Genomic DNA, 15,864 nt, shown 5'->3' with positions numbered 1-15,864 from the left:
GTTAATGCACATATTATATTATATTATATTATATTATATTATACTATACTATACTATACTATACTATACTATACACTGTATTATAATAAATATATTATACCATGCAATGTATAGCTTTTGCTAGGGACTTTATTGTGTACAGTTTTATGGCTAATTACAGTTGCAGCATATTCTAATCTGTATTATTCTATGCAACATATATAACTTTCATTTTTTAGTGTATTGCATTATGTGCAGTTTTACAGCTCTAAGGACTTTTGCAGCAAAAGTGAAGCAAAAAATTCCATGTGAAAATATTGTTACTCCCAAATGACAGTTTGAACAGAAAAAAATATCCCTTGATTCGGTTTACTGAGGAGATTTAATTCATTTTTAGACTTTGTATGCCATAAAGAGTCAAAGAAAGAAGACAGACATAGTGAGATATGAAATTTACTGCGTGAGACATACATGCATTGAATGTTGAAAGATCAGCATGTTCAAATAAATTAAGGAGGATTATTTGCAGGGTCACCGTGTTCTGCCGAGTATTGCTGCCGCATGTTCGGTTTTCATGCTCATTATTAGTGTACATTTCCAAGGCTTTTGGATGATTAAGAAATCCTAGCGCTTTTATTGAAAATCCTGTTGTTTCGGAGAGCGTGTGGATTAGTGTTTCCCATTTTTTGTGCGGTTGTAATACATTTCAAACAGTATGGGCTGCTCTTTGCAACCTGGGACTAAGCTGTCTGCTCTGATTATGCAGTGAATGCTTTTTCAGAGGGATTTGTGTGGTGGTGAATTGCTCAGTGATATAACTCGGTAAGCAAATCTCTGTTTGATGGCCCCAGTACCACTTACTTTTAAATGCTAATGAGGGGTAATTAAGACACCGAGAATGGCCTAATCACAAGTGCTCTAGTGCGTCTGCTCATTTGTTCAGTTTACACATACACCTGCCGCTTATGAAGTGCTCTTGTCTTGTTTCTCCTTAGTAGATGCACTGTTCAAACTACCACAGTGTCAATGGAGCCTTGCAGGCAAGGCTAACTTGACACGCTCGAGTGCCAGTGAAATACAGAGGGACACACCTCCACCTGCAGACAGTGCTTATATAATGCGGCTGTGATTGACAGCGAGAGTATCGGCCAATGGGTGAGTAGAGCCAGCTGGACCAGAAATTTGTTTACACATTGGAGGGGTGGTGCTTAATTCAACCTGGCTTCACCCTTTGCTGGAAAATAAGTGTCAAGTTAGGCCTATCCAGGCAAACTCTTAAAGTACACTCCCTCACAGGTATGCATGAATGAACTCAAGACCTGGGCCGCATTGTTCTGCAGCATAAAAGACAAATTACGGTAATGTTACGCCAATTCTTTCTCTGAGCTCCAACTCTCTTGGCTATAGCTGCTTTTCTGTGATTGAAATCAGAGGGAGGACAGTCCATGGTCTTGCACCTTGAATCTTATACTTTACAGAGTCGTGTTTGCACCTGGTATTGAAATCTGTCTCGGGTCATTTGATCGCAAGTGCACATCTGTTGCTGTTTATACATCTTGCATGTTCCACATATACTTTCAAATTTGAATCTTGCCACATGTGGTGTTTTGAGTAGAACGATTTGCATTATCTTAAAGGAACAGTTCACCCAAAAATGAAAATTCTGTCATCATTTCCTTAATCTTTCTTTGCTCTGCATAACACAAAAGATGATGTTTAAATAATGTTTCAGCTTTTTTTGTTTGTTTATACAGGGTCAAAAAGTTTCAAGCTCCAAAAAGGAGTTCAGTGGTTTAGTTTAAGTCTTTGACTTTTTGTAATATGAACAGGGCAACATTTTCAACCTAGACTCATTGGAAAAATGTGCCTCTACCTTAAATGAACACTAGAGGCAGTAAAACACTGTTATTCCTTTTCACACTTATTATTAATACAGGGACAGAATATTGATTAATAAAGATTATTCTTGCATGGTTCTGAACGTAAAAGGCATTTTCCCATAGTGTATGATTTGTAAACTAATAAATTTTTACATTTGCATCACATAACCTGATTCATATGTACTGTATGGCTTTTCTGACATAGTAAACTTGCTCAGTAGCTCACCTGGTATACTGCATTGCATTTGCGATCGGAGGAGTGGATGGGTACGAGTCCCCTGAAACACAAGTCACGATAAAAGAGCTCAAAGACTTGTAAAAACACAATAAAATGCCATTTTTGCTTCAATAAATGCATTTTTATCTCACATTTGCTTTTGTTAACATTATTGTCTAGGTTTAGGGTAGGGTTTATTAGGGTTAGACATTTCACCTGAAGATCCAGTTATGACATTTTGATTAAAAATTATGAGGTAAAAAAAAAAAGTAACATGCATGGATGAATTGTTAACAGTAAGAAAATAGATAGGGTGACTTTCATTTCATTTCATTTCAGTTCAGTTCAAATGCTTGTTTCAGTGCACTGGTTGATTGGCAGGTGAGTAGGCGGTCCTTCACTGCTCCCCAGGATGCTTCAGAATGGATTAGCGTTTACACTACAAATGCGATGTAGTCACATGTGTTTTCGACTACCTCTGAATGTGATGTGAGAGATCCGATTTACACCTGTATTTATCTCTGTTCACTTGTGATCGGATGCTAGTACCAGTGTAAAAGGAGTCTACAGAAGTTCAACGTCCTTTTGTAGTGTCAAATTCTCACAGTAGGGAGAGAGTATGAGCTGGGGAGAGGGAGGCAAAGAATGGGAGGGGAACGGTATCGATTGAGCAATGCTGTTTCCAGACCTTTATAGCCCTTTTCTTTCATCTCTCAGCTCTATTCATTTGCTCTCCCTCCATGGGCGCAGTACACTTCCCCAACCTGCTTTTGTACTCTGGCGCACAAGAGCTTTTTTTGATATCGAGATGTAAAACATTCCTTTCTCCAATGAGTGGATGTCAGCGTGCAGGCTGCTCGTCTTCCTCTAGACTCCCCTTGACGGCTTTATGTATAGCCTGAAGTGAAACTTTTTATTTTTTAGCCTAACAATGCGATGAACTTGAACGTGCTTGAAACTGTTCATTGTTCAGTGAATGTGCTGATTTTTTATTTTTTTCTTATTCTACTTGTCAAAGTGTGGCGCTTCAGGATCATCAATAAATTTCTTAATTCATCTAGAAGCATAGTTAAAAATAAAACACTTACATAAATAAATCACATTCAAGCCTCCAGACTTCATGACATATCCAGACTCTGCAGCTTGGAGAGTAACATGCGCGCATGTGGTTTCTGGACAGCCAGAAGTGTTTTAAAATCCTGTTTAATGGCCTTATGTGCACTGTAAAAAATTATTGTGATTTTAACAGTAAAAGACTGTAAAGTGCATTACAATGGTTCAAAACAGATTTTAGTACTTAAATATGTTGGTTTATTAACATTACATCAGTTAATGAAATACGGTATTTTATTGTGAATTTAGATTAAGTCTGTAAAACCTAAAATGTTGCTACCATATTTTTTACGGTGAAGTTCTGGCAACCACAGCTGCTGGTATTTTACCGTAAATGTCACAGATTCTTTTTTACAGTGTGGCCTTCGAGTTGGAAATATTGTGATTTTGAGTTAAACTTAAAAAGCACATGAATGACCAAGTGAAGTCATTTTAAGAGTGGGGAAATTCTTATTGGTACCTGGCCCCTGAAATCTCAAAGATGTCAGAAGGCAACACTGCAGTAGATTGAAGTAGGGCTCCACAATATTGGAAAAAAACTGACATTATGTTTCTCTGCAATATATATTGTGATATGATTATTTATTTTTTGGCCAGATGACTCTTTTTGGAAAGAACTTATCATTCTAGATTTATTGGGGTGTTTGCATAAAAAATAAAATTATTACTTTTTACTCTGAAGACTTTTTTTGAGTGAGAGCTTTTTTGGTTGAATGATTTTGGAAAAACTTGAAAAATTTGGGTGTATACTCGTAAAAAGATCCAATTCAAAACTCAAAGCCATATTGAGATGTTGATCAATATGTCAATTTGCTTTGATATATCATGCAGCTCTATGATTTTGCTCATTCCAGTACTGTATATCAGTAATATTAATGTGTTTTATGACAAGGTTTTGATCAACAAATATAAAGCTTATGACTCACATTGTGGGTACATTATGCCAATTAATCTATTACTTTTCATATAGCATGCATGCATTCATAAGGCTGTGTGAAAGTGATGTGCAGGCATATTTAATTATGCTTATCCACTTGTACAAGCTTATCAGGTTGTCCCCTGTTTATTTATATGATTTTGTCTTCTTCCGTATTTTGTTTCCTACTCTAATTCTGTAACACGTTGTGATATGTCTGCCTATACCTCGGAAGTGGCAGCTTACCAGGTGTCCATGAAAGCAGCATCCGTACTTGTCAGTCAGCTGATCTGAGGCTTTGTAGTGAAGATAGGCTCAGATATAGAAGCAATCAATTGCTGAAGTTCTGAATGGCAGAGTGTGAATGGTGTAGCGACTCTGTGTCAGTGTGGGGATCGATGACCCCTCCTTGGGGCTGCTGTCCTCCTTTGGCGTGGGGATCTGTACGCTTGCTGCTCCCTTTGGGCATATCCAGATAGTAGAGCCACTATTGATGCCACTCTTTCACCATGAAAGCAACAAAGAACAACAAAGCTTCACGCTCATGTGCAGCTGGTTTAGAACATGATGAAAACCCTTTTAAAGCTTGTTGTGGAAAAGGCCTGTTTCAGAAAGCCTTAAGTAGCATCCGTTTTTGGAGCCTCCTTAAAGTGATAGTTCACCAGAAATGAAAATCTGGTTATCATTTAGTCATCTTTATGTCAATCCAGACTTGTATGAATTTTTTCTTTAGTGGAGCAGAAAAGTAGACATTTAGGAGAATATTCATGCTGCACTTTTCCATACAGTGAAAGTGAATGGAGACCAAGATACGAAAAAGGCACCATAAAAGCCATATTAAAGACTCGTATACCGTAGACCAGTATTTTGCAATTCTTCTGAAGCTTACTGTGGTGAATACATTTTAATTTATGCCCTTACTGACCAAAAGTCTTTCTTGACCTCCACTGTCACCATTCTCTTTCATTGAATGGAAAAAAGCAGCTTCGGCGTTGTGCTCCATACAGTGAAAGTGAATGGAGACCAAGATACGAAAAAGGCACCATAAAAGCCATATTAAAGACTCGTATACCGTAGACCAGTATTTTGCAATTCTTCTGAAGCTTACTGGGGTGAATACATTTTAATTTATGCCCTTACTGACCAAAAGTCTTTCTTGACCTCCACTGTCACCATTCTTTCATTGAATGGAAAAAAGCAGCTTCGGCGTTGTGTTAAACATCTCATTTTGCGTTTTATAAACATTATACAGGTTTGGAACAACACAAAAGCTAATAAATTATGACATCATTTTCATTTATAGATGAACTATACCTTTTTGTTGTCTGTTTTGCAGTTCGTGAATGTGTAGAAGGTTGATGGTTCTTAATATATCAACCCTCAGGAAATCGACAGACTAAAAAGCCTCATTCTCAACATATGCATCAGTCAGTTATTGAGGTACTGCACAAAGCTAGACATCTGTGCAATGTTAGTGTTCATTCATGTGTCTCAACCTTTTTATCCCCACAGTTGGCCATATTCATATTTAATGGCATTCGCTATAGTTTGGCACTAGAATTGCTTTATTTGTAATGAGGAACTTGGTAGGTAAAAATTGCCCACCTATTTTTACGCTCTTTAGTGTCAGTCTCATGTTTCTTGTCACTAGTAATTCTTTTAGAATGAAAAAAATAATTCAGAATTATGTGGCTGAATATCTCATCTCTGTTTCTTTTTTTTTCTATCTGATTTGTATTACATTTTGAAACTGCAATAAATTTAGCTTGTTTTGAACTGTTTTGCATATAGTTCATAAACAAAGGGCAGCTGGAATCATTTGACCGGCATGTTATAAGCCTTGAGGCACAGAACACACAAATGAAGACAATGCTCGTGGAGCAAAGATGCCATCCTTTCTGATGCAACTAGTCAGATAAATAGGACCACCAAGTGTTCTTTAACCGCAGCACATACTTCTGTCTGCCCTCACATTTCATGCAGTACAGGACGGGATTGTCAGACTGATGAGCTTTGTAAAAATCGACGCGTTTCAGAAAGGCGGGGCATAGAGGAGAAACGATACTGTACAGTATGTGGAAAATAATGTGTTTTTTTCTCCCTTAAACCGCATAAACACATTTCATTACACCAAATACACAAAATAATGTTCTTTTTAGCAACGCCATATGAGCCCTTTAAAGTTCCTTGGAGTGACAAGCTTGATAGTCAGAAGGGAAAGAGAAGGAACTAAGGTAGAGATTCCATGGGGAATGTATTACAGGGGCCGGATTCTTCTTAATAAAGAAGTTACGAAATTTCTAGAATTTTCTTTTTAGAAATATCAAATATAAAGGTGCGGTTCATATTTACCTGTATGCGAAATTCCACAGGCAAAATTCAGCTTGAGTTGGAGTGTTTACCAATATAAAACTACTTAGTTTGGAAGTGGCTTGGGAGTAAGCGTTCATGCATTACCACACTATTGACAATGGACCTTTTTTCCCAATGTTTCACTAATGTTCTTAGGTGCAATTCTAGGAGCTAAAATGCATCTAAAGTGCTAATATTTTCTTGAAGTTAATTTTTTTAATGTGCTGTATATTTTAAATGGTTATTTTATTTTTAAAGAGTCTCAAGATGGAGCGATCTGTTGTATTCATTTGTCCTCTGTCTTTCTTGCACTCTCACTAGAGCGAATGCATCCTGTATCTATGTGTGCATACTGAAACAATGTAAAAAATGAATAAAACATCTTACCTTTAGGGATTTATGACAAGTTGTAATAACAGAAATGAAGAAGAATTGCATTCTTATGACTATTGCGTGAATCCGACCCACTGAGCTAGGAATACCGGAAGATGTCTCCACCTAGCCAGGTGAGAGGGATGTAGTGGGACCTGCCAAGCATCATGGGTCTCACAGCGGGTATCAGGATTGAATACTTCCAGCACAAAGGAGGATATGCACCGAGAGAGGAATTCAATAACAGGAAAACTGCATGGATACAAACAATCTGTGGAATACCGAAATCCACCCTTGCCACTGTTTTGTTTGGCATGATATAGTCTTTCCTTATTATGCACGCTGTATTATTCAGGTGACGTGAAGTCCCTAGTAACTTCTCACCTTGGTAAATTTCGTGGGAAGAACGCAGAACTTTTGGGCAGGGTGCAGGGACTTTACTACAAGCTGTACTTAGTGCAGTTACAGTACGTTGATGGAATTTCCTGAAGTTAACGCTGGCCTTGAATAGACAAAGTGTAGTTTTGACAAAGGGGAGACGCACCAGAGAAAAACCAGGCGGACGCAAAGCAAAATACTGCGTGCTGAGATAAAACAAGCGAACGGCGTCCCATCCCATTTCCCCTTTTAAGTGATGTCATTGGAGCGGTGGAGACGTGCCAGTGTTTGGAGGGAGAGGCGCTCCCCTCCTCTCGTGGAGTTATCCCGTAAAATCTTTCCAGAGAGACTCTCAGAGAAGGTAGCCAGACAGGCATTCCTCCCTCTCACATATCTACCGCTCCATTTTTTTTCTTCATTTTCCATCAGTCCTTCCAACAATGTGTGTCTGAGTCAGCCAGAGGCACTTAAAACATAAATTCTCAACGTGGGCACATTGAGAACTATTGAGTGTGTTCATTAGCATCATACAGCACTCAAATCATTTGGAGAAGATCAAAGATCTCATGAGTCTTATTTAATAGCTGTTAGTTGTATTATAAAAGTATAATCTGTCTGTTTTTCATTGGCTAATGTTTTGATTAGTGGTGCTGTTTATTATTAGGTGCTCTTACTAGTGCCCATGCTTAAAGTCTGCATGAAATCACTAATTACACTATTGACTTTTTTAGCGCACATTGTTAGTTTTGAGGTGAACAATTAATCCCTGCAAGTTAATCCACTGAAAACAATTGTTTGTCTTGGTAATTTTTAATCATAGTCGGAAAATTTGCTTCCACTCTGGAATGGCATTCCTTCTCTGATGATGTCAGTTTGATGGTTTGGGCAGAATATTCTTAACCACTTCATTCATTTTCCGAGCGATCTGACCTTTTTTTCCTAGCAGATGATAAAACAGGTAAGAAAATGTAGGGTTGCACTGATATTCAAATTCTGTAATATTTTTTGTAAATAAATGAAAATTAATTGTTACAAATTGTTACATGCCACAATTAAATTTAGGCATCACAACATTATATTGTACAGTATTAAAATGGATATTTATTTGCAAAATATTCTATGTGTGCTTTATTAATATATAATTTTAAATGTATAATATTTATATAATGATATACATATTGATGTATAATATTAAATGTTGCGTATGCTGAAATTCAGATAAGCTGAAGTTTTAACATTTAACAGTTATTAAATTATTAGTATTTTTTTAAAGATCAACTAAGTAGATGACTGAAAAAAAAAGTTACATTTAAAGTAGAGGAAAGAAACATGAAAATTTGTATATTCAATAATGGGCAATAAATATCCAATATACATTTATTAATTAAAAAATTGTACATGCGTAAAATAATCACTTTAAGGATGGACACAAGCCATATCTTAGAGACCAAAATATCATAGTAACTTGAGGGTGTTCTTTCTTGGCAGTAAGCAACCAACCAGCTAGCAATCTGAATTGCACCTTAGCATTGTGGCGGCAACTTTTGTCAAATGTAAAAATCCAGTAGCTCGCATTTCATATTTTAGCTAAAAAGCCTGTCAATGATAATTCTGAAGGTTCTTGCTAAATAGGCCATCTCTTGCACAGAGTCAGCAGCTGTCAGCGTGGTGAAGCAGCTTTGGGATGAGGAGGTTTGCAGGTTGAATGAGCAGCAGGCAGTGGACTGATGAGGCCTGACACAGATGAATGAGGTTAACTGAAGGCCACCGTGCAAAACGGTATCCCAGGTGTCAGCAGTGACTGAGAATATTTACCATAAGCTACTGCACATGAAGTCCAAATATCTGTTTGTTTACTTTACTCTTCTCCCAATGGTTACCCAACTGAAACCGCCATCTCAGAAACCATATGGAGAAGGGGGTCGTGTAGTACACGGCATGAGGATGTTCGGCTGTCTGATGAGTCTTGTTCCTGAAATGTCAGCTGTCTGTGACATCTGCAGATCCACACTTGTTTCTTAATGCAGAATCAAAGAGGTCTGCTTGTCCCCAGCATGCATTTTGAGGGCATCATGGAAATCCATATTGAGCATTGTAAATACAGCCGGCACTGAAAAGAGAACTTTCCCATACGTGAGACAAAATGCATCATATCGGCAATAAAAAAAGAACGATTGATCGGTACTGAGGGCTTTTGGTTTGTGTCTGAAGGGCTGTTTTCCAGAGAAGGAGGTGGGATATGCAAAATACAGCCTGGGCTCTGTTAAACATTTCATGTCACGTCCGGAATTGCTATTTATTTACCCTTCACAGTTGGAGATGAGAAGGAGAGCAGGCGCGAGGGAGGGGAACAGGGGGAGCTCTCTTCTTCAGCAGTCTGAATGCAGCCAGATATCCATCTCATGAAAAAAAACATCTACTAACAGAAAGCATTTCCTAGTTGACTTAATAAATCTCTCTCTTTCAGTGGTGAGTGGGGCACGTTCATTATGCTATAGTATATATCTATAGAAAGCCTGCATGAAAGCAGTATCAAGGTTATTATACTCAATTAAAACTAAACCCATAAAAAAAATAATTCCTTAAAGTAAACGTTAACTGGAATAAAATGAAATGTAAATAAAACTTTTTTTTATTTCAGCTAGTTCCCAAAGCAACATTTCTCGTTTTCAGAAGAGATGTGATTGCTTTATATAATGAACAGATTTAATTGAAGCTTTTATTCACATATGTGACCCTGGAGCACAAAAGCAGTCTTAAGTCGCTGGGGTATATTTGTAGCAATAGCCAAAAATACATTGTATGGGTCAAAATGATTGATTTTTCTTTTATGCCAAAAATCATTAGGATATTAAGTAAAGCTAAAAAGCCTGTCAATGATAATTCTGAAGGTTCTTGCTAAATAGGCCATCTCTTGCACAGAGTCAGCAGCTGTCAGCGTGGTGAAGCAGCTTTGGGATGAGGAGGTTTGCAGGTTGAATGAGCAGCAGGCAGTGGACTGATGAGGCCTGACACAGATGAATGAGGTTAACTGAAGGCCACCGTGCAAAACGGTATCCCAGGTGTCAGCAGTGACTGAGAATATTTACCATAAGCTACTGCACATGAAGTCCAAATATCTGTTTGTTTACTTTACTCTTCTCCCAATGGTTACCCAACTGAAACCGCCATCTCAGAAACCATATGGAGAAGGGGGTCGTGTAGTACACGGCATGAGGATGTTCGGCTGTCTGATGAGTCTTGTTCCTGAAATGTCAGCTGTCTGTGACATCTGCAGATCCACACTTGTTTCTTAATGCAGAATCAAAGAGGTCTGCTTGTCCCCAGCATGCATTTTGAGGGCATCATGGAAATCCATATTGAGCATTGTAAATACAGCCGGCACTGAAAAGAGAACTTTCCCATACGTGAGACAAAATGCATCATATCGGCAATAAAAAAAGAACGATTGATCGGTACTGAGGGCTTTTGGTTTGTGTCTGAAGGGCTGTTTTCCAGAGAAGGAGGTGGGATATGCAAAATACAGCCTGGGCTCTGTTAAACATTTCATGTCACGTCCGGAATTGCTATTTATTTACCCTTCACAGTTGGAGATGAGAAGGAGAGCAGGCGCGAGGGAGGGGAACAGGGGGAGCTCTCTTCTTCAGCAGTCTGAATGCAGCCAGATATCCATCTCATGAAAAAAAACATCTACTAACAGAAAGCATTTCCTAGTTGACTTAATAAATCTCTCTCTTTCAGTGGTGAGTGGGGCACGTTCATTATGCTATAGTATATATCTATAGAAAGCCTGCATGAAAGCAGTATCAAGGTTATTATACTCAATTAAAACTAAACCCATAAAAAAAATAATTCCTTAAAGTAAACGTTAACTGGAATAAAATGAAATGTAAATAAAACTTTTTTTTATTTCAGCTAGTTCCCAAAGCAACATTTCTCGTTTTCAGAAGAGATGTGATTGCTTTATATAATGAACAGATTTAATTGAAGCTTTTATTCACATATGTGACCCTGGAGCACAAAAGCAGTCTTAAGTCGCTGGGGTATATTTGTAGCAATAGCCAAAAATACATTGTATGGGTCAAAATTATTGATTTTTCTTTTATGCCAAAAATCATTAGGATATTAAGTAAAGATCATGTTCCATGAATATATTTTGTAAATGTCCTACTGTAAATATATTAAAACTAAATGTTTGATTAGTAATATGCATTGCTAAGAACTTCATTTGGACAACTTTAAAGGTGATTTTCTCAATATTTTGATTTTTTTGCACCCTCAGATTCCAGATTTTCAAATAGTTGTATCTCGGCCAAATATTGTCCTATGCTAACAAACCATAAATCTCAATTTCGAAAAATTGACCCTTATGACTGGTTTTGTGGTCCAGGGTCACATATAAACATTGATTGATGCACATACATGGAGCACATCTAATATGGTAAACAGAAGCTAAGTTGTGCTTCCTTGACATGCAAGAACCAATATGGTGGGTTCTTGTGCGTCAAGCATATACTGACGTTTGATTCTTGAAAGTTTTGCTTGCTTGAAATTTTAATGGATGGATGAAATTGAAAAAGGAAGATGTTTTGAAGATGAGATTGGTCTGGATCCACAGTGGCCATGATTTCGCGAGTAGGACGTGTTCGTGGATCTGTTGGTCCTGGGTCAGTGTTCCTACCAACCAATCAGATTAAATGGTTAGTGTGGGCTTGGGTCTTCCACCACATTGTTATCAACTGTGATTTTAGGGGTAGATAATGTTAAGGGTTTGTTTTAGGGTAAGAGAGGCATATGTTTATATATTCCAGGACTAAGAAATTATGTTGATCCAAGAGCTTGTCCTACTTGGCAAAATCATGCTAACCCTGGATTCACCTACTTAGGCTAATGTTACTTTACATGGCCGTACCAAGCTTTCAGTACGACCTTTAGAAGAAACACTACATAAATGCATGAAGATATTCCGGTATGACTGAATGTAGCACCAGCCATGCATGTCACGGTACATGTTTCTACACCAAGCCAGTCTGACACCTACCCACATTCAATGCGATTGTGATTCTAGTAAATGTCAGTACTTGATGCATAACCAGCTGTCAGAGAATTTCTAGTTGACACTGGCTGAAGAGTTGTAACCTTGAGTGTCCATGAACTTGAATTGACTGGGCCGGGGTCATTACTGCGAGGATGGTCCTCTTGCTGAGCGTGCTTGTGTTGTTCTGGAGATTGCAGTACATCAGGAAAGACATACCAGAAAGGGGCTGAGGGAGGGCTGCTTCTTTTTTCCTGTTGGGAAATGATTTGATTCATGTGGCCTGTTCACTCAGCAACCTATTCATACTAGTTACCTCAATGTTGAAGCACAAACCGAGCTCTGGCGTTTCCTCTCAGCCACTGACAGAGAGACAGTGCAGGGGGTAAAATATGGGGTGTGCTGTGGAACACAGAATAGCACTGTATTTTTTGGGCTTTGAGCAACTTCAGAGAGGAGGCAGTACTTTTTGAGCTTCTGTGACAGGAACCCACCCTTAGAGAAACATTATATGGTAGACTCGCAATTTAAAGGATAGTCTACTTTGAGCACAAAGCCATTCTTTCCCATTCGCCGCAGATCCTTCAAACTTTCAAGTCCAAAGACAAGGGAACGCAACTGTTTCCAAATAGTTTTCTCTGTGAAAAACTTTGGCAGATGATGTGCCGTAGCCCTCGCTCTATCTGCTCAGAAGTTGTTATATTAGCGGGTTTCATTGAATTCTCACAGTCTGTTTGCCAAGAGTAGCGCGTGATTGTTCCATCAATAGTAGTATTTCTCAATCCTGCCTGTTCTAGCTTAGAAAGCGGTGGACTTGTTGTTGTCGGTGCTGATGTTTAATCTCTTAAACCTGAGGGCAGATTTGTAATACATTGTAAAGGAATTACACATTGTTACACCAACTTCCCATGGTTACTCCAATTTCCCAAATCTCAGGATAATTCAGACCTTTCAGTAAGCATTCTGTATTAATTTTTTGGAAAGAGGATTTTGTTGTTGTTTGGTGTGGTAAAAGATCATATAGTCATTCAGCATCACTATTTTTTAGAGGAGCCACATTTCGTGTGCCAAGTCACAGACGCTTTAAACTGTGAATTGGGCAATTAGAGATTGATTTGGTTATCGAGGATAGCTACCTAAAGTTATACAGTAGTTATATTGTTATCTATAGATATCTAAAGAATAGCATCAAGACAATGACAGCACTGTCCATTAAATTATAAACAAGAAAAAGTAACATACTTAAAGTAACATATTTGCATAATTGTTCCTGTTTACTTTTCATAACCATTCATTCTCAGATGAGCAATTTAAACGTAAGTTTTGAAAAACAGTTTTGCATAAATATAATAAAATACGCAACAAAATTAATAATAATAATGTAAATTATCTTTTGATTGATGTAGTTTAGGAAGTAAAGTAACTTTGCATAAATTTAATGGGATAAATAATAAAGAAATTATTATTATTCATAATACGTGTCATGTTTTTTACATTTTGTTTTCTAATAATTTTGTTATTATATATCAATGCTAAAAAATACAATAATTAATATTCATTGTAATTTAGATAGCAAAACAACTTTGCATAAAAATAATGGTTTTAAAATTATAAATATGAATAAAAATATCTTTTTATTGTTGTATATTGTAAATTATTATTATTATTAATACAAGTAAGCCATGTTTTTTTGTTTTGTTTTAATATTTTTGTTATTATTGTGTCAAAGATGAAATACATCATCATCATCATCATCATCATCTTCATCATTCATATTCATAATACATGCCATTTGTATTTCATTTTCTAATTTGTGATATTATTGTGTTAAAAAGCTGAAAAACTCAATAATTAAAATAAGTTCTGTATTTGTCACATGCAAACTAAAAAAATATCATTTGTATCGTATAACCAAAGAGTTAACTAATTGCCGTGTTTCAAGATATGACAGCTTTCCACTCTTGCTTGGTTTATTCAGTTTTCTCACAGCAGTTTAATCATGTTAACTAATCACTAGGGGTCAGATGATAAGAAGTTTTTCCATTAAATGGGTCAGTTGAAAAGACATGAAGCACTGCAGTCTAATCTGGGAATTCCTCTTAAGGGCTTTTCGGTAACCAGTGCTGCGTTACTTAAAATTGTGCAGCGTTTCTCTTATAGTTAATTAAAAGACCCCAGATCTTTCTCTCAATTAATTATCAATTATCCCGGTGCTTCTCTGTGGTTCTGCAGGGCTGACTGGGCCGTTCCCCCAAGTGATGCGGATTTGAATGGGACGGTATAATGAAGCGGAGCTGTGTTGGTGTATTTATGCGTATGAGAGTGGGGGGTGGAGGGAGTTTCTTTTCATTTCTACCACTGCAGTCGTTTTCATTTTTTTCTTGTCATCATCTGCCCCACTTTCAGTCTTTCATCTTCAGAATGGACTGTCAAGGAGATGTATGTTTGTGTGGGCGTGTGTCACCTTGTGTTTTTATGTGCATGTGTGGGTAAGATGCCTTTCACGCTTTTATTTTACGTTGTGTGTGAAATGGGTGTGTACACTGCGGTTTATAGAGGGTAAGCGTACGCAGGGAAGAGCTATTTCGGGCCTCTTGTGCTCTTGTATTTGAATCTGTAAACGTGTTGTGTGGGCTGGAAACTGAGCGTTATGAGCTGCAACTGATATGGTGTGTGGAAACTAGTGGGGTCATTGGTGAAACTCCAGCTGGGGTTTACCAGCCTTGATTTATGGCAGCTCTCAGGAGGTTGAAGTTCAGATGAGTTACATACAGGGTCCAAAATTAACTTTTTGCCAAATCAGTCCATGGTGATTGAATTGAGAAAACAATTTAGCCATATATATTTTAAGGGTCATGAAACTATATTTGAGATTATTTACAGCAAATATTTTTAATAATTATTTTTCTCCCAATAAAATGCCAGAATTGTGAATCTATTCTTCATGTTAATTTATTCTTCATTAAAGGTCAGTATTTTTCTTTTCTTCAAGGATGCATTAAATTGATCAAAGGTGACAGTAAAGGCAATTCTAATGTTCAATTTTAAAACTCAATTTTATTCTATTTTATTATTCTATTCTCTTTTTATTAAAGAATCCTGAAAAAAAAAAAAATGTTAATCAGCACAACTATTTTTAACACTGATGTGTTTCTTGAGCAGCAAATCAGCATATTAAAATAATTTCTGAAGGATCACATGACACTGAAGACTGGAGTAATGACTGCTTAAAATTCAGGATTACATTACATTTTAACATATATTAAAACAGAAATCTGTTATTTTAAATTGTAATAATATTTCACAATATTATTGTTTTTTATTGAAGTTTTGATCAAATAAATGCAGCATAAGGGACATCTTTTAAAAACATTAAAAAAATCATACTGACCCCAAACCTTTGAATGGCAGTGTTCATTCATTCATTCATTGATGTGTTTAATGATTTTTTGGAATGTTGTGGTTATTGTGATTTCATCCATGCATTATTTTGTTGCATGTAATTCCTAGAAAAGCTGGAGGCAGTTTTATCAACTTTTATAAGTTTTCCCCACATATTTTTATGCAAATTTTCAACATTCCTTGGATGGGAATATTATTAATAAATAACCACCAACCACTA

General features: G+C 37.0%; 1 protein-coding gene across 5 annotated transcripts in view; it reads left to right on the top strand.

Moving 5' to 3' along the window:
• LOC107743820 (ataxin-1-like) overlaps positions 1-15,864 on the top strand; it is a 106,650-nt gene that overhangs the window by 2,139 nt on the left and 88,647 nt on the right. Inside the window, exons 1-2 of one of the 5 annotated variants that reach the window (XM_016557236.1) lie at positions 13,384-13,394; positions 14,232-14,233. The exons of 2 other annotated variants lie outside the window; for them this stretch is intronic. The gene's annotated coding sequence lies outside the window, so the exon portion shown is untranslated. Of the gene's footprint in view, positions 1-9,659; positions 9,677-10,931; positions 10,951-13,383; positions 13,395-14,231; positions 14,234-15,864 lie in introns of those variants that run through there. 2 more of the 5 variants (XM_016557238.1, XM_016557237.1) reach the window with 2 other exon arrangements.

The sequence above is a fragment of the Sinocyclocheilus rhinocerous genome, unplaced genomic scaffold (genome assembly GCF_001515625.1).
Source record: "Sinocyclocheilus rhinocerous isolate Xijiao unplaced genomic scaffold, SAMN03320098_v1.1 scaffold46, whole genome shotgun sequence".
In the NCBI taxonomy this organism is placed as follows: Eukaryota; Metazoa; Chordata; class Actinopteri; order Cypriniformes; family Cyprinidae; genus Sinocyclocheilus; species Sinocyclocheilus rhinocerous.
The sequence above is the reverse complement of the archived record's forward strand: the minus strand, read 5'-3'. Positions and strand labels throughout refer to the sequence as shown.